This window comes from Papaver somniferum, chromosome 2 (genome assembly GCF_003573695.1).
Source record: "Papaver somniferum cultivar HN1 chromosome 2, ASM357369v1, whole genome shotgun sequence".
Taxonomy (NCBI): Eukaryota; Viridiplantae; Streptophyta; class Magnoliopsida; order Ranunculales; family Papaveraceae; genus Papaver; species Papaver somniferum.
Window position 1 is genome coordinate 184,755,922 of NC_039359.1, and position 20,339 is coordinate 184,776,260.

Here is a 20,339-nt window from a genome sequence, read left to right on the forward strand (position 1 = left end):
TTAAAAACAAATCTACACCGTCCAACTAGGCTGGCGAAGTTGGATGGTCGTGATCGATTTGCGGCAGTTGTTCAATGCCGTTGACGCAACTTTTAGGGTTTAGAGGCCGATCGACCAAATCCATTTTGAGCGAGCGATTCTAGGCGATGCGTGCGGGTTTGAGCAGGTCGATCGACCTCATACAAAGATGAGTTGTCGGTGAGCATGCTGACATCTTCTGGGACATCTAGAATTAGATCTAAGCCACTCGATTCGGCTGGCAAAGGTGGAATATTGCGATCAATTTGTGGCAGTAGGGTGTTGCCGCAAATATGATTTTAGGGTTTTCAAAGCAGCGCGTTCACCCTACTTTGAGCGAACGGTTTGATACGCTATGGTTTTACCATGGAGAGGTTGGTCGACCAAAGGAGGAGTTGGGCCAACAGTGAACACGCTGGCATCTCTTTGATTGCTCGAGATGTGATCTAAGCCGTCCAACTAGGCCGGCTAAGTTGGACGGACGCGATACATTCTTGAGACCCTTTTTGTAAGTCTCAGCTCGTTTGAGCTATTTCTATGCAGCATGAACGCCCATGTTTGGATAGGCGTTCGAAGCACCTGTGAACAAGCTACATAGGGATCGATCGACTAGACCATTAGTGGGCCCGCTGGTGATCACGCGCGACGCTTTTTTGATTTCCCAAAGCTCGATCTAAGGCGTCCAACTTGGCTGGCCAAGTTGGACGGATGTGATGATTTTAAGACCGTCATGGTCGGTCTAGCTCGTTCGAGCTTTCTTTTCAAAACATCGCGAACACCCATGTTTGGGTCGGCATTTGAAGTGTTTGTGAATGAGCAGAAGACTACTCGATCGACTAGGGCACTAGTGGTCCCATCAGTGGTCATTATAGTGATTGCCTAGTTCTGCTAAATCACGCGGCCAAATCGTGTGGCCGTGATTATTTTTTGAGACTGAAATTAACAGTCTAGATTTTCTTTAAGGAATAAATATGTGTTCGATCACGCTAACTTTAATTAAAAAGTGTGTGAACGCGTTGATCTCTTTGTCAGAGAGCGATGTAGCCTATATGAGTATTTTGTGCAGATCCCAATATTGGCACTTCGGGAGATTCATGCTACTCTGCTGAGAGTGAACACTTAATCGTCATGTCATGTCAATAATGAGAGTTTGGATGGGAACATAGCATATTCAAATACTAGGTATGTCATGCATTAGTTGGTAATGCTGGCAAAATATGCTTCACAGAATATTTGGGATCGCTAATACGTGCACCATTCTAATTTCATATATATATATTGAATTGCTCAATGAGCGAGGAGGGTTTTTTGCACTCGCCACTCTTCAAATGGCTTTAACCCTTGCGGGGTGATAGCGCATTAAATACTGGTTTTATAATTATAGCCTTGAACTAAAAACCACCATCAATAACTACAAAGTAGATTATCTTTTGAACTTCATAGATATGACATCGACATAATCTTGTATATGCTATTATGATTATCTGAATGGGTTATGGTGAAGATTTCATCCTAGGAAACAATGTTTCACATTTTTTTAAAGGAAGTATATTCATGAACTTGTTTTATGAATCGAAAGGGAAATCATTAGGCTTATTGGTACGACTATTCATTTCAAATCTTTGGATTACCAATATGTGTGAGGTGGTAGAACCGATCATAACTTTGTTATGTATCTTGGTATAACTAATCACAATGCCTTACTTATGATTTGGTATGACTAGTGTTTATTAATTGGTGTAACCGATCCTAAGTAATCACCAAGATATGGTATGATCGATATTTGTAATTGGTGTGACCGAACCTAGTAATTAGTGTGACCGATCATAGAGAGTTGTGTAATCGATCCTTGTAATTGGTAACCGGTCTTGGTAATTGGTGTAACCGATCCTGGTAACTGGTGTGACCGATCACAAGCAATACCATGGGAATATGGTAACCGGTCCTAGTGACTGATGTAACCGGTCCTGGTAACTGATGTAATCGGTCCTGGTATCTTGTGTGACCGATCACAAGTATTTCCATATTGAGGTATAATCGATCCTAGTGATTGGTAGAACCGATTGAACCCATGTATGTGATTTGATATTTGATCAATCACATAGTTATCTTGGAATAGGGGTGAACCAATTCTAAACTTGTTTGGAAATGTGGTATAACCGATTCCAAAAATGTAAATCCATGTAAATGTGAATAAGGATTTACAGTGAAGAGATGTTAATATACTTTGAACACGTACAGTAACTCTTATCGTTTATTGTTCAAAGATATTCCTTAATTAGTACTCAAGGAGATCTTGTGCCGAAATAAATTAAGAATTTTTTAATAAAGGTTTTTGGTTTTATATGTTTTAGTTACCATAAATTAAATGCATATCTCTAGAGAATAAAAATTAGTAATGTGCATTTACTAATCGGGGATTTTCTATTGGGAGATTACGAAAAATTTGGACAAGCATTTATTGGAATTAGGAAAACCGAATTTTGCTATTCATTGCATATCTTGAGAATAGTTTCGGTTTGGAAATTCCTTATGTCCAAACATCCTTGGTCTATAAATACCTAAGTTTGCATTTCTATAAAACTATTCTAAGAGCCGTGAAAACTTTATTTCTTGTTGTTTTTGATGGATCCCTCTATTCGGAGAGGAAAGTATCATAATTATGTGAAATCTCTTACGACCGCTCGTTTAAAGATTTCTGTGGGATCAAGAAGCTCTACGAGTACCGTTGGTGGGAAACTAGATAATTGCAGTGTTATTAGTTTTCGATTGATTTGATTTACTAATGGTTTTAAAACTTTGTGTTAGAGCACTGCTCGGTCGAACCCGCAAGCGTTTCTATCTCAAGCTTGTTTCCAAGTTAAGTTTCCAAAACTATAAGTCTTGATTTCTAGTCTACTTATAGCTAAGTCTTGGATTAGGAGAGTAATTGTAGTTGAGCTTTAGGCTTCACGACGTTCATCGAATGAAGAACTACTTAAGGGAACTTGTTGAACTTCATCAACAAAAGATATGTGGAGACTTGAACTCATCTATCAATCAAAAGTCTATCTACTATATCTCCTATTTGAGACAAAAAGTCGTATTTCTATATAGACTTCAATTATACACATTCGGTATTTCGTGCCGACTCGCTTATCTATTTCTCGAAATATGTGTTGGTAAGCTTTCGCTTTAATCAAGTTCATCTTTTATTCTTGACGAAAGTCAAAAGATGATCATGTGAAAATCTCCTTGTAACATCTTACATGATTTGTGTGAGACAGTCATTTCATGTAGACTTGGAATATTTCGTATTGATCATTCGATCAGTTGAAAATTGCTTTGAAGCTAATGGTTTGTGTGAGATAGCTATTGTCATCTTCCAAGAATGTTTCAATGATTGAAATGAGGGTTTAGAACATGTAACCATGATTGGATATAAACATAGTGTGTACTCACATTTGTGTGAAGTCCAAAACCGGGAACCATGGTATGTGTAGCCGTACGTGTACTGGTTGGTTGTTGGAAGTCCGGAAACTAAGTATGTGTACCCGTACCCGTACTGGAGGAAATTCAAGTTCCGTGAATTTCTGCTGGAGTTTGGAAGTGTAAAGGTATGCGTACCTGTACGCATACTGGCGTAACCAAACTCAGTCCGGCTACTTAGGTATGCGTACCCGTTTGCATACTTAAGTAGGTTATGTTCTAAAATTGGTTTGTTCATGAACTAATATATTTATATAATAATGAATGCAATCTTTTGCAAACCGTGGCTATAATGTTCATAAAATGATTCGAGAATATAAACAATTGAACAACTCTTTAACTAGTTTCATTTGAGTCATTTGAACTAGTTATGATAAAGATGAATAAGGTTGATATAAAAGTGCTCATACGGCTAAACATTGGTTAACTATTGTTGAACCAACTAAGTGTACATGTTTAGGTATGGTTACCTTTATCTAAATGATGGTACATTTCATTTGTGTATAACAAGCTAAGTTCGATCTAATGGTTGAAAGATATTAGATTGAATCTAATCAGGTTTTTATCTGACGATGAATATTGAATGCGTTATTACCAAGGTAACATTGATTACAAACCCTGATTTAAAGACTATATAAAGGAGAACTCTAGCAACTGGGAAACCTAATTCCCACACCTCCTGTGTGATAATAGTTGCAACTAGAGTCGAATCTCCTTTAACCTTAGGTTTTTCACGAAACCCTGTAGGTTAACGACTTAAAGAATTCATTGGGATTGTGAATCCAAACCCAACTATTTTCTATATAGTTGCGTGTTCTGATCTTTCTATTTTCTATCGTGATTGAGTACTATCTTCTTTAAGATTTGCTCGAGATTTATTCTCCGATACACAAGATTCAAAAGTAGTCACAAACATCTTCGTCTCATCGTTTGTGATTCCAATATATCTTGTTTCGTTAATCGATTAAGATTATTGTGAGGTGATTGATAATACTAGGCTGTTCTTCGGGAATATAAGTTCGGTTTATCAATTGGTTCCTGTTCACCTTGATCTATCAAAAGACGGAACAAAACTCATAGGTATATCTGTGGGAGACAAATTTATCTATACAATAGACTTTTCTATGTGATATAGATTTGTTTATCAAGTCTCCGACTTTGGGTCGTAGAAATTCTTAGTTGTGGGTGAGATTAAATAATGGAATCAAGTGCACAGAATCCGGCGTGGTTCAAGAGGCGTAAGGAACGCAACTGTACCTTGATCAGTGTGAGTTTAGTTAGGTCTCAACTACATTCTAGTTTGAAGTTAACTTGGAGTAGGCTAGTGTCTGTACTGGCTTAATACAGTGTGATGTTCAAATCTGGACTAGGTCCCGGGGTTTTTATCCATTTACGGTTTCCTCGTTAATAAAATTTCCGGTGTCTGTGTTATTTCTTTTCCGCATTATATTTTGTTATATAATTGAAATATCACAGGTTGTGCGTTGAATCGACCAATTGGTAAATCCAACCTTTGGTTGTTGATTGATCCTTGAACATTGGTCTTTGGTACCGTTCAAGTTATTTCTCTTATATTCAATCGGGCTCGCAAATTCCTATTTGTTTGATTGCAGATTCAATTGAGAAATTGAGATACAACTCTTGTATATACTTTTTTTGAGATTGAGTCTGACTGTCTATTTGATTCTCTCGAAAGTATATTGGAGTTTGTCCATACAGATTGCTAAGCGAAATATTGGGTGTGGTTGTTAGACCCCCGCTTTTTCAATTGGTATCAGAGCAGGAAAACACGCTTAAGACCTTATAAGTTTGTGTTTATAGCGATCTGACTCTATGGACAATAGTGCTATCTCAATAAATGCACCACTAGATCCAGGGATTTCAGAATTATCTTCATGAATGATTTAATAAAATTTGTAGAAGAAATTCTATCTAAACCTCCACCAGGTTTAAAATCCCTTGAAGTGTTTTCAGGGCTTGAAAAGAAACTTGAAAGTTTATCTCTTGATTTTTCGGATCGGTTCTTTCCAATGGTTGAAACGAGATAATTGAAGGAGGAAATGATAGACAATGTACTAACATGGAGATACCAAAGTAGGAGAATACGAGAAGCAGATACATTCAGTCTCTTTCAATTGAATTATACCTCCAGAAAGAACAAGAATCTCTTGACAAGCTAAATCAAGTTATGATGAATAATACTCATGTCGAGGTTGATATTGATTTACAAATTAGTGAGAGCAATGCTCCTCCTCTGTGTAATCCACTTGGTTATAGCAAACTAAACGAATTACAAGAGGAGTTTAAATCTCAGTTATCTGACGGTATCACCTCAAAGAATGAATCAGTTCATTGGTCAATTCCTGATACACTTCACCAAGATAATAGTATTGTCTCCTTTTATGAGAAGGTTAGGATGTATCTTTTTACCAAAAGAGTTTCCATGTGTAGTATTAAACATTATCCGCAACCACTATTTTTATTAAGTTTTAAAATGAGACACCAAGGACTCATATTTTTGTGTATCTCTCTAAAGTCTTTTACAAAACTTGTAAAAACAGATTCCTAGATGTTTCTCAACTTTGTTGAATGCAAAGGTAGTTGGAAAGAAACTCTTTCTTGGTGCCATGATGAGCAAGACATTGTTTACCTCAACACAACTTGATTGTGTTGGAAGTGCATCCTCACCAAGAAATGCCCTACTATGTATACGGTGAGGGAAGCACGAGAATTGGGGTGCACATGTTGCGTTAGGTATGATTTTTAATCTTTGGTAAGGTTGTAGAATTCAATTGGATTCTTCTAAAATGTATGTCTATATTCTTGAGCAAGATTTGTTTTTTTATCATTTGCTTAGAGTACTTATAATGATCCATGTACCTTGCTTATCGTTCATTTCTACCTAACTTGATTTGTGTTTAAGGTTCTTAAACGTTCAGGTTTGAAAATAGTAGTTCGGGATGTTTGGACTTCATGGTACACATACCAGGTATGCATAACCATCATTTAAAATCAAAATACAGGGATTTTAGTACGCATACCCGTTTGCATACTGCTCCAGGTCACGAAAATTCGTTTGCAAACCGGTATGCATACTGGCCTGTAGACGTCGATATTCGGTAAACTGTTTTGGCAGTAACTTCTTCGTCCGAACTCGGAATGACCTCATTATATTTGAATTATATTCCTCTTTGAATTATCTTAAAAATGGAGATGATAATTCTTGAATTTGGACGAGTTAAGATTGGTCCTTGTCCCGTCTCTTGTTTTTGAGTGTTTTGCTCCGTTTCGTCACACTTGTTCCACTTCTCGTGGACTTGGTCACTTGGATTCTTGGAGTACTACTCTTCTAAGCTCATTTATAGCTTTACAAGAATGTTGTTGGTGAATCATAAAGAAGGAAGTTCAAGAATGGACAGTACTAGGCATTGCTATGGGATTCTTGAATGTTCACAGTCATCTTATGTGAACTATGGTGCATGGTCATTAATGAATTTGTATGTTCTCTTTGTTAGATATTCGGATTGGATCCGAATATGGTCGCCCATATTGTATGTGGCAATTCCGGTAGGGTTCCATATTACTTAGGGTTTGGAACCTATATAAGCATCTCTAGCATGTGTATAGAAAGCAAGTGATTTCCATCGATATCACACCCAAGTTTTTCCATTAGAAAAGTGGTAACTATAACCATAAAAGAGAGTTACCATCAAGAGAAAATGTTTCAAGTTCTTAGCATGTGAATCAAGTTTGTGCTCATCTTTGGTGATTCTAGTACCTGTTGATCGTCGTGTTGGATTGTTGTTGTTGCTGCTGTTGTTCCTTGTTCTTGCTAATCGGAGTTCAAGTTCAAGGTATGCACCGATACCCGCTTCCGCTTAATCGTATAACCTCTGATATTGGTATCGTGAGCTATTGGTTTGTTGCGTTTTCGTGCTTGATATAACATGCTTTGTATGCTTGAAAGTTTCTGATAACATGATAGTATCATGATTGGGGTTCTTGTTTTTTGGGTTAAAAACCATTAATGGATGTATAAATATTTCGAATCTTGATAAAGGTGTTTTGTTTTGAAATATTTAATTGGGTATGTTCATTATTGATTAAAATGATCTCCTGGAAAGGTTCGTATCGTTTGAACGTGTGGTTTGAGAGATATAGAAAAATCCTAGTTTTAAATCATGTTTGTGAGCAGTGGTTTGATGGTTGTTTTGATGTATATATGTCGATCCATGTTAATTAAAATTAATGTAGATAGATAGTTCTCTTTGAGACCTTTCATTCTACATATTATTTACTTGAATCTGAACTTGTATGAGTGAGATATCGTCTCCCAATGTTGGTCATGCGCGTCTATACGTTTCTGAAATTTGGAGAAGATGATGAAAAGTAACCGAGTTAAATCGGCGAGTCAACACAGTCTTAAATCGGCGGGTCAACACAGTCCAAATCGGCGAGTCAACTCTGTCCAGGATCGGCAATTCAACGCGCGGTTCGGACCGGTGGGTCGGCTCACTGTTCGGACCAGTGGGTCGACTCGCTGTTCGGACCGGCAGTTCGGCTTGTGGTCCGGCCTTGGTTGTTTGTTCTCAATTTTTTCTCTATTTATGGTTGTCGGATCAACTCCAATTTTGGTACCTTAAGGTTTTTCGAGGCTCCGAATTCAATAAAACTATTTTCAGAAACTAATTAGATCCACATGATAAAGTTTCCTTGAAATTATATGGTTAATCGCTTTATCCATGATAACATGTGAATGGTTTTATGTTGTGATTGTATAATTTCTTTAATGTACATCTTGTATGGTGTTAGATTGAATTCATATCTTACTGAACTGTATGTCTATATAACATGTTGATTGATTAGATAATCATCTTGGTTTGATAACATGTTTGATTGAATTAAGATCTTGATTGTGTAACATGTTAAAACAATTGAGTGGGAGGTTGTTTGGTTGAGTTTGTTTAATTCCCAAAAACCATTAACTTGCGCATATATTAAATAGATGTAGAAAATATTACTTGTGGCGCGAGAGATGATTACGAGTTTAACGATTTTTCGATCTTGCGACTTGTAATGTTGTTTTGCTGTTTATTTAGTTTAATGTTGCAAAGTTATTTTTTGAATATGTGTATAGTGCCATAAGTTTAATATAATTTTTTTTAATTTCCGCATGCCATGTTAGACAAAATGGCTTCCAAGAACATCATTGCTGATTTGAACCAGGGAGAAAAACTTGATGGCGACAACTATAACATCTGGCTCCGAAAGATCGTTTTTCTCTTGCATGATGATGGGATGATGGAAATAACTGAGCATGTGATGCCTCGGTCTGAGGAGGGTACGACGGCTCAACACCGTCGCAACCTCGAGGCTTACCAGGAATGGATTAAGAAGGATCGCAGTGCTCGTCATATGATCTTGAGCTCAATGCACAATGATTTCATTGGCGAGTTTGAGAACCACAAGATTACTCATGACATGCTAGCGGAAGTCACGCAGAAATTTGGAGTTACCTCTGTGGCTAAGTTGCGCGCTTTAACTATAAAGTTTGACACTTGTCAAAAGAAGCCGAATGTTACAATGAAGCAACATTTGAGGACAATACCGTCAATGTTACGTGAACTTGAGGCTACAGGTCATCGCTTGACAGATGAACAACAGGTACAAGCTGTTATTCGTTCGTTACCTAACTCTTGGGATCAGATGAAGCAAAACATGACACATATTCCCAACGTCCGCACTTTTGAGGATATTTCTCGTCGTGTGGAACTAGAAGAAGAGCGCTTGGAAGCTGTTAAGACTGACAGTTCTATTTTCGCTGTTGAATCTGTTTCGCGTAAGATCAATGGGTCTAAGCGCAAGAGAGGTAAGGGTTCTTCTGTTAAGAATCCTCGTAATGGATCTGGGCCATGCACTACCAACGCTCCTAAGCGCAAAAGAGGCAAGCGTGCTGGTAAGAAAGAAAAAGCAGAGATGACATGCTTTAACTGTGATAAGAAAGTGTTAGAGCATTTCTCGGTCAAACTCGCAAGCGTTGCTATCTGTTGATGGTGGTTTTTAGCTTAGGGTTAAAATCGTAAAACCTTGCATCTGACGTCACTCTGTAAGGAAACGGTTCAGTGAGTGCTAACCTCTCTACCAACATATTTATTGAGCCATTCAATATATTTACATGAAATTTATCCAGACTGGCGAATGTAACAACCATCCCAAACGCTCTGTAAATTTCGGCACCTCACCAATACAAGACTCACTGAGTACTTTCATGTGCTATGTTTCCCGGCAGAACCCTTAATATCGGTATGGCATGACAGATTTGTGTTCACTCGCAGCGGAGTAGCATGAACCTCCAAGTAACAAAGTTAAGGCCATTACACTAAATGCTCAGACGGAAAGCACACTGCATTCTGTAGATAAGGATTTTTATGGAAGCGTACAAAATCCAGCCAATTATTCTGATAACTCACAAAAAACTCATAAACCCAACTAATTTGCAAAATTAGGGTTTCGCGCCCCGCACAGTAACTAGACCCCGTTGGTCGAAAAACTATGCTTAGCCAAACTAGGCGATTAAATCCGCCACAGCACGCTGGAAGTGTGGCCACGCCCTAGCTTGCCGGCCCCACTTCCCATCGACCAATCAGGTCGCTTTAAATCCGCCACACTCATACAGAAGTGTAGCCACGCCCATGCTTGGCCGACCCTCTTACATTAACCAATCAGGTTGCTTCAAACTCGCCACAGCGTTGAAAAGGAGGAAACCACGCCAGATGGTCGCAAAGCCAATTGTATTCCCAACACCCGCGCCAAACACGCATGCCAGATGCACATGCCAATCGGCATGCCAAACATGCCAAGCAGCATGCCAAACCTGCCAAACGCGCGTGCCAGACGCACATGCCAATCGACATGCCAAACATGCCAAGCAGCATGCCAAACCCACCAAACGCGCGTGCCAGGCGCACATGCCAAGCAGCATGCCAAACCCGCCAAATGCGCGTTCCAGACGCACATGCCAATTGGCATGCCAAACCCGCCAAACGCGCATGCCAGACGCACATGCCAAACGACATGTCTAACTTTCCAAAAACGCGCATGCCAGGCGCGCATGACAAACGGCATGCCATATACGCTAATTAGGTGTTGGCATGCTAAAGCCTAATTTAGACAAAGTTTCCAGACGCCGACAGAAGGTAGCCATAATCAACGACTATCCTTCCTCATGAGATGCAAACTCAGCCATCCAAGTTCGCCACCGAGCTGACAGACTTGTGGCAACTTTCAGGCGACCAACCGCCTAAAATTAATGTCCATGGCTACGCCAAGCGCCACTTGCACCACCGTGCCACTGTCATGCACGAGCCATGCCAGCCATGCCGCATTGCTACTGGCGTGCACAAAAAACTCCACTGCGCCATCTTCAGGCGCCAACACAAGGTATCCACAATCAACGTCTACCCTTATTTCATAAGATGCGATCTCAGCCATCGAAGTTCTCCACCAAGTCGGCGAGCTTTTGGCAAGTTTTAGGCGACCATCCAAGACGAGCCTAATAGCATCACAGGTTATTTACCCGCGGCAAGCCTCTCAATTCCAACTTGCCACACGTAGCAAAGTGCTACATGTTTTCCACGAAAACACTCGAGACATCAAAACATGTCACAAAATGGGAGATACTCATCAGGGTATTGGTCTGGAAGTTTACCGCGAGCGGCGTGCAATATGCTTGTTACAAGAAAGTGTCATAAAGAGGGGAGGTTAGTAATGGCAAGAAGTAATGGTGAAACGTATCCTTCATTATGGAAACATCAATTCCAGGCGTTATCCGTTACTCCCTTCTTCCACTACTCAATTGTTTCCACTTCCTACGAGACCAGGGTACGTTGCGACTTGTATAAATAGGTCTCACCTATTTCCACCAAAAAACAAGATTTTGGTCAGGAGAACAATACAACATTCAGAAATCACCTGATAGCTTTTTCAATCATCTAGGCAATCCAATTTTCTGATACAAGTCACAAAACACCCACACTTCCAGAATGACGATTCTGGTCTCAACACTTTCTTCGCTTCCCTCCCTAAGACCAACCCTTCTCCTTCACTTTGTGACCGAAGCAAGTCTGGAACGACCATTTCTTGGTTTAGGCCATATTTGTACAGATTGATCTCTCGAATCAAAAGTACTCTCGTGCAATACATTGTTTAGGGTTTAGACTCGTTTCTCATTCACACACACGAATTTACCAAAATCAGCAGAAACCGTTTTCATCCATAAACACTATCTCAAGCTTGTTTGTCAAATTTAGTTTTCAAACTATATGTCTTGATTTCTAGTCTACTTATAGCTAAGTCTCGGACTAGGATAGTTAAGTGTAGTTGAGCTCCAGACTCCATGGAGATCATCTTACGAAGACGACGAACTACTCAAGGAACCAGTGGAACGTCATCCGACTAAAAGGTATGTGGAGACTTGAACTTATCTATCACTCAAAATTCGCTCTACTCTATCTCCTACTCTTGAGACAAAAGTCGTATAAGTATGATAGTTTTCATACATACATATTTGCTATTTCGAGCCGAGTTTATCTCTCCTATCTATTTCTCGAAATATGTGTTGCTAAGCTTTCGCTTAAACCATTTTCATCATTACCCGTGACGAAAGTCATGATGACGTTTCAATCTCTTGAAAATTTCTTTGATGATGATAGTTGTGAGTAACGACTATTATAACATTATAAAAGAATGTTTCAATGATTGAAATGTAGAGTTGAGATTATGTAACCATCTATGGATATAAGCATATATAGTGTGTTCCCACATTAGTGTATAAATCCATGTACCGGAAACCAAGTGTGTGCATAAGTATGCATACGGAATTGGTAAAGGAGACAGGTTGGGTATGCGTACTTGTACGCTTACCGGCAGAACTTTTCCTCCCAGAAAATTCAGCTGAGTTTGTAGTTTGCAAACTAGTAAACCAGTCACCTCCCCTACGCGTACTGGTGGAACTTTTCTACCCAAAACATTCTGCTGAGTTTGGAAACCGAAACCAACTCAATCTGGTTGCTAAGGTACGCATACCCGTACACGTACCCAAGATGGTTATTTTCTCCAGACGGTAGTTCATGAACTTAAACAATAAATTATAAGGAATGCAATCTTTGCAAACCGCAGTTATATTGTTCATGAATTGATTCAAATGAATCAAACCGATTTTGTTTCAATCGTGTCTATGTATAAAGACCTAAGCAATTGAACAACTCTTCAACTAGTTGTTTTAAAGTCATTTGAACTAGTTGTGAAGAAGATGAATACAATTAGTATGGAAGTGCTCTTATGGCTAACCATTGGTTAACTATTTTTGAACCAACTGAGTGTATACGTTTAGGTACGGTTACTCAAATCTAAATGTAATACATTTCATTTGTGTATGACAAGCTAAGTTTCGAACTAACGGTTGAAAGATATTAGCTTGTATCTAATCAAGTTTTCATCTAACGGTAAATAATGAATGCTTTGTTACTATGCTAACATTGATTGCAAACCCTGATTTGAAAACTATATAAAGGAGAACTCTATCAACTGGGAAAACTAATCCCCACACCTCCTGTGTGATACTAGTTAGTTTAGCTAGAGTCGATTCTCCTTTAACCTTAGGTTTCTTCTCGAGACCCTGTAGGTTAACGACTTAAAGATTTCATTGAAATTGTGAAGCCAGAAGAAACTACTTCTCTTGTAGTTGAGTGATCTGATCTTGTCATTTTCTATCGTACGAGTTCAATTTAAAGATTGGCTTGAGATTATATCTCCGATAAGGCAAGATAAAAAGAAATCACAAACATCTCCGTCTCATCGTTTGTGATTCCGCAATATCTTGTTTCGCTACCATACGATTAAGATTATTGTGAGATGATTGATAATTCTAGGCTATTCTTCGGGAATATAAGTCCGCGTTATCGATTATTTCTTGTTCACCTTGATTTTATCAAAAGACGGAACAAAACTCGTAGGTTTATCTATGGGAGACAAATTTATCTATTACCGTAGACATTTCTGTGTGATACAGATTTGTTTATGCAAGTCTTCGACTTTGGGTCGTAGCAACTCTTGGTTGTGGGTGAGATCAGCTAAGGGAATCAAGTGCATAGCATCCTGCTGGGATTAGAGACGTAAGGAGCGCAACTATACCTTGGATCAATGTGATATTGATTGGGGTTCAACTACAGTACAGACCGAAGTTAGTTTGTAGTAGGCTAGTGTATGTAGCGGCTTAATACAGTGTGGTGTTCAATCTGGACAAGGTCCCAGGGTTTTCTTCATTTTCGGTTTCCTCGTTAACAAAACTTCTGGTGTATGTGTTATTTCTATTCCACATTATATTTTGTTATATAATTGAAATATCAAAGGTTGTGCGTTGTATCGATCATTTGTGAAATCCAACCTTTGGTTCTTGATTGAAATTGATTGATCCTTGGATATTGGTCTTTGGTACCATCCAATTTTATATCTCTTGTATTTGATAAAGACTCACAAATTTCTATTTGTTTGAGTATAGATCAAATCAAGAGATTGAGATATTAACTCCTTGATATACTTTTTATTAAGATTGAGTCTGACTGTCTAGTTGATTCTCTTAAAAGTATATTATAGTTAGTCCATACAGATTGCTAATGAAATATTGGGTGAGGTTGTTAGATCCCCGTATTTTAAATTGGTATCAGAGCAGGAAAACACGTAAGTAGACCTCAAAAGTCTGTGTTTGTAGCGATCTGACTCTATGGACAGAGGTGCTATCTCAATTAAAAGTACCACCAGTCTTCGATGGCTCAAACTACTTATGGTGGAAAATTTCTATGCGAGATTTTCTTCAATCGCGTGATTTTCAATCATGGGTATATGTAGTTAATGGCTATGATGCTCCCATTGTGGCAATAGGTAACACTACTGTTCCAAAGAATATTGGCGAATACGATGCTGCAGAGATACTTGCGGCAAATAAAAACTCCGACGGTTTGAACGCCATCATACATGCCATCACCCCTAATCTTCAACACTATGTGTCTAATTGCACTCGGTCTAAAGATGCTTGGGATATCATAGAAACCGTATTTGAAGGGAATACCAGTGAAAAGGAAGCCAGGATTCAAAACCTAAATTCCGATTGGGAAAACCTTCATATGGTAGATGAAGATTCATTTGATGAGTTTAATCATAAAGTGTCTGAAATTGTTAATGCATCTTTTGCATTGGGTAAGACTATTCCTGAAAAGGACATTGTGATGAAAATTATCAGACCTCTGCCATCTAGATACGATACTAAGAAGCATGCCATCGTTGAGGGAAATAACCTTGGTACCCTCTCCAAAAATACTTTGGTTGGGAAGCTAAAGATCTTTGATCATGATCATACATACAAATCTATCAAGGATGTTGCGTACAAAGCACAAAAAGACACAAAATTACTTGATAAAAGTAACAATGTGTATGTCTCTGAATATGATCACTTTCAGACTGATTCATCAGATGAAGATCTTGACAAATCAGTCTCGATGATCACAAGACAGTTTAGAGATCTTCTTTTGAAGAGAAGTAAACGGTTCTCCAGAGATAAGCCAAAAGCATCAGTAAAACCCTATAATAGTATTCCTCCTGAAAACAGGGGACACAGATGAAACTGATGACGAGGATATGCCTCAATGCTTTAAGTGTAAGGTTTTTGGTAATTTTGCAAACGAGTGTCCAAATCGCAGAAAATACACTGGGAACAAAGGTCTTCCTGCAACGCTTGATAAGATGTCTGACAATTATGATTCTGATGAAGACAAAAAGGTCAAGTGTTGTTCTTCTATGTTAAAATATTGATTTTGATAATTGTAGCAATACATACATCAATCTTGATAATACTTTAGAATAGAACCCAATCAAGATGGAAGAATCAATTGACCCCTCTGTTGGAAACTCTATGTTTAGTATTTCAGGATCAACTATGTGCCTAGCAGCTTGCACATCTCAGGCGCCTGAACCATCTTATACGTTGACATGCTCTTACTGTTCACTCAAGGGTCATGAACTTTCAAATTATTTCAAGTATAAACACAAGATGAGATATGTCAACAAGCTTCAACGAAGAGCAGATCATCTAGCAAACAAGCTTAAACTCGCGCAAAAAACCACTGAGGTATGTAAGATCTTATCTCCTTCAAAGAAGCTAGTTTCCAAAGACAAGTCTAGACCAATAGAGAAAAGAGTATGGTCTAAACCAGTTGATAGACATGGGAACCATTAATTCCTCTCAAAAAGATTATGGTGGACAAATCGTTGTTCACCACAGCACAACTTGATTGTGTTGTCCTCAAGCATCTTGTCTCATGTGCCTGATTAAAAGAGACAAGATTATGCACACCTCAGGCTTTAAGAAAAATTTGTGTTTTGTTTTCTTTCTTAGTTTTTGTTTTTGAGTATGGAATTCTTTCATGTTGGAAGGGATTTGATAAGCGCATTTATGTGTCTAATTTGTCCTCAATGTTCCATATTGTTAGTACTCGATTTCGTACTTATTATGGTGTTTTGTGTGTTTGTAGGTATTTTTTTGGAAATAAATATTGTTGGAAAATTCGGCTCGAAAAGTTGCTCAGAGCACCCCCGGAGGACAATTGTTATTCGGACTCTCACTATTGGTTAAGGGGCACCTCAGTTGGACACATGCTATTCGCACCCCAGTTCAGGATAGGGGGACACCCCTTCTTCTTCAGTTGAAAACGTGTTGTGGCGGGAAATATTGGCAGTGAAGAACATAATTTTGATTCGATTTCTAGACATCTTAGGGAGAGATTCAATGGCTGTTATTCATGGGGATGACTTTATGGAGCGTAACAGACAAGCTATGATTGATATTTTCGGTTAAAATTGGCTACAATCTCGTGTGGAAGAAAACAGAGGAGTGAACAAAACACGGTTTTTCTGGTGGATGTGGCGTGAAGATATCAGCCATGCACAGGTATACAGCCTTGTAAACATATTTTGGAGCGTGTAAGGAGTGTGTTTGGATCAAATCAAGGCTCGAAAGTTAAAAAAAAAGTAAGAAAATATTCCCGAGAATATTTTCCTTAATGCCGAGTAATGAAGAATCATTCACAGTTATGAAGGATATTTCTTGTGCATGACAGGCTATAAAAGGTGTAGAGGATCAGTAGAGCGTAAAGGGAGAGTTTGGGAGAGGCGGAAAGCAACAACAGAAGAGAAAAATCGAGTTGCAGGAAAGTCCATTTCTGCTGATGCTGAAGAACACGAAGAACAAAATACCACCAGAGGCAGTCGCTCATGCTACAGTGACAACGACAATTTTCTGTGGGTCGTAGTGTTTCAAATACTACTGCACTTCATATTAATCGTTTTTTGTAACAGTGTTTTGCAACAATTATAAACGTTCCAAACACCCGATTTTTATCATTTTCTCCATTTCAGCATTTGTAAGCACTTTGAGCAATGAAAACAACTTTTGAGCATGTTTCCAACATGATGAGAGGCTAATTCTCCCATAACCAAGGAAATGAGGAAGCTATTTACGCATGAATAATTGGTAACTATTTTATTTTCTCTAATTTATAATTTATAATTCACTCAATCACTGCTTTTGCAGAGCTTTAAATTGTTTGCGTAATTTTCTTAATTAGTTGTGATTCAATACGATAGGTTATATTTTGTTTAGTCAATTGATAATCTATGTTTAGGGAATACAATTGATATTTGAGAATATGCCTGATTATTTGTGAGTTAAGAAATAAGGGACGTAAAAGATAATTAGATTTTTGGGTTATTTACCATATTCATTCATGTGTAATAGTGGAATCAGAGTCTTGGTTATTTTTAATATCTTGAAATCAATTTTGAATTAAGTTTTCTTTGTTTTTAAGTTTTATAAGTCTAAAATCTATTGCTTTCACAAGTCTTGAATGAATCATCTTACTACAACATCATTGAAAATCACATTAATTTTTGGCGCCGTCGACGCGGACTTGTCTTTAGGCTAGAGTTTTTAGATTTTTTTTTAGGTTTTTATTTTATTTGTTCTTCTTTACATTTTTGGGTTTTTGTCTTTTTCTTACATAATTCGGAATTTGGAGCGAAAGAAAATTTTGCCAAAGCTTTTGGTGAATACTTAAAGACTTCGAGTAAAAGGCAACGCGAAAGGAGCGAAATAAGAAGATTTTTTTATTTTATAAAAAAAAAGAGAGAAAAAAAAAGACAGACATTTTTATTTTTGTAGATTTTTTTTTTTTTTTTAGACTTTCTTTTTCTTTTGCACTTTATATTTTTGGACTTTGGACTTTAAATTTTGGGACATTATTTTTAAACCCTACGGAAGGGTAATTTAAATATAAACTGTTTGCAGAGAAGGACGGTGATTACGATATCACATCGGCCCCTCGGGTTCGTACATGACATAGGAGTCGTGGCCCGAGTCGACTACAAAGGTTCATCCCCGTCTGGTACGGGAGGTAAGTTTGTCGAAATACTCGTGAATCCCCTGTCAGCGAGTTACTGTCTTCCTTCGTATGCATATATGTTGAGGACTTGAAAACGGCTGCTTTAATTTCCTAGTAAAAGGAAAGGACTGGCCATACAATATGAGGGTTCGGATTTCATCACCGTTATCTTCTTGCCCGCCTTAGGAAAATGACACCAAACGCGAACCTAAGCGTAAAATTTTGACTAGAACGAGACCGATAGGGTAACGAGCTTAACAGGAAAGTCATTCAAAAAATATTGGTTACTCTTTTAAGCATACTTCGAAGTTCTTGACGGTTTCTGTAAGTTGAATGCTTGACTGCGCCGCCTTGTAATACCGGTGAGGCCTTGGGTATCAAAGCTCCACCGAGATTCCCTCGCCTCTATTCAACTTACTTTAACTCGGATTGATTCCAGAGGGGTTTGCTTAAATTGTAATGAATTCCCGTTCGAAGGATTAGAAGCTGGTCTAGAAACAATCTAAGTGGAGCCATCATGCTTTCTGTTTTTTAGAAATCAGTAGGTTTTCTGTGGTGGAGTCAGCCTTGTTTGTGTTTGCATAGAACATCCCTTCCTTTTTAGGACTTTTCTTTTTAATTTTGTTTTTCTAGTGTATGTGGTGTGGAAATGGGGTTGCACACAAAACTTGCAAGTATACAAGGCCAAGCTTTATAGTATAGGGATGAGTAGGGGTTTGTCCACAGGGAGTGGGAGTATACAAGAAGTTTTCCTAAGCTAGTAATGGAGACAAGGCAATATGGCAGTGAGCAGTGATGGATGAAGGCAGTGAATAGCACTAAAACAGTTAGCAAAGCAAAGCAATTAACACAAGATGGCAGCACAGCAAAGATTAAATGGCAGAGGATATAAAATAACAATAGCAGGGAACCAAGGCTGTAAGCCAAGGGCAGGGGGAGTTTGTGCACTGATTTCAGTGCACAACAACTTCAAAATGCAAGAAAAACAGTGAAGGAAGGTAAATTTAGCAGGGAACCAAAACAGAACTGAAATTGTAAGTGACTGAAAAGGATTTGTGGTTAAACCAAGGCTTAGGATCCACCTTGTGTCCTAATCAAACAACATATTTCTAGGTTGAGTTGAATATCCTATGCATACATCTAGAATGGGAGGAAAACTAATTTGCTCACTAGTTTGCCCCTAGCATTGACTGTCTTTTGACAGAACAATCAATCACATGCACTATGAGCATCAATCTCTTCCCATTGCTCAAGCAAAACAGGGCATGGAGTTAACTATCCTAGCAACTTGTCATTTGACAGTGCATAAGGCTTCAACTGAGCCTCAGCCTAATGCAGTTTAGCTCATGCTAAACATGTGTATAACAACAACATTCATCAAATAAGCTAAATTAAAATACAACATGAACACAGGTTGCACACAATCAACTGTAGCTAAAATGGAATTTGGAAAATGAAAATAGATTGCAAATATTGTTCACTGGCTAGCCCAGAGATGATTCAATGTTGTTACAGTTCTTCAATTTATACCCAAAAGAAAAATTAGGGTTACACAAAAAGTAGCAGTAGACAATTTTTTTTGGGTTACTCAACTTACCCATGCCCTGAATTTGTCTCCTCTGTCGAACCCATCTCTCTTCTGCTATTGTCTGCTGGCTCAACTCCTCGATTTGGGTCTCCTCTTCAACTATGATGAAACCCTAGTTTCATCTCTCTCTTGATTGTAGCACCTAAAGTGTGTGGGTGCTAAGAACGAGAAAGAGAGGCAACTAGGGAATGGGTTTATGGGATTTTGGTGATGGACAGGGTATGGAGATGGTGGCGCAGAGGGTGAAGGGATGGAGTTGCAGACTGTTGTCGGGGGAAGAAGAAAGAAATTTGGGGAAGAGAAGATTGATGGGAAGAAGGGAAGGGAGTGTTTGGGTGAAGGGTATAGGTTCCGATGCTAGGGTGTGAGGCGGGTGTATCAAAGGTTGATGCTCAGCGAACGAAAGCGTAGGATGAAAAGGTAACGGAATGATCCAACGACGCGATAGAAGCGACCGTTGGATGATGAGATACGACAAAACTGACGGCTTCAGATGGAGTTAGGTACTATAGTGTTTGACGGGAGCTTCGGAGTTTGATACACAATGATGAGGCGACCGTTGGATGATGAGATGGATCCAATCTGACGGCTCTCATGGAAATGGGTATGGATAAAGGAAATGGATTTGGGTAAGGGTTTTGGGCCTTGGGTATGCCAAGCCCATACTTCTTTAAAAACAATTCTTCCTCTTCAAGCCCACTTCTAGTTGATCCGGCGCTTGCAAACATCATTCTTCGCTTCCTCCTAGCGAGAGTCTTTGCCGTTCCTTTGCTCTT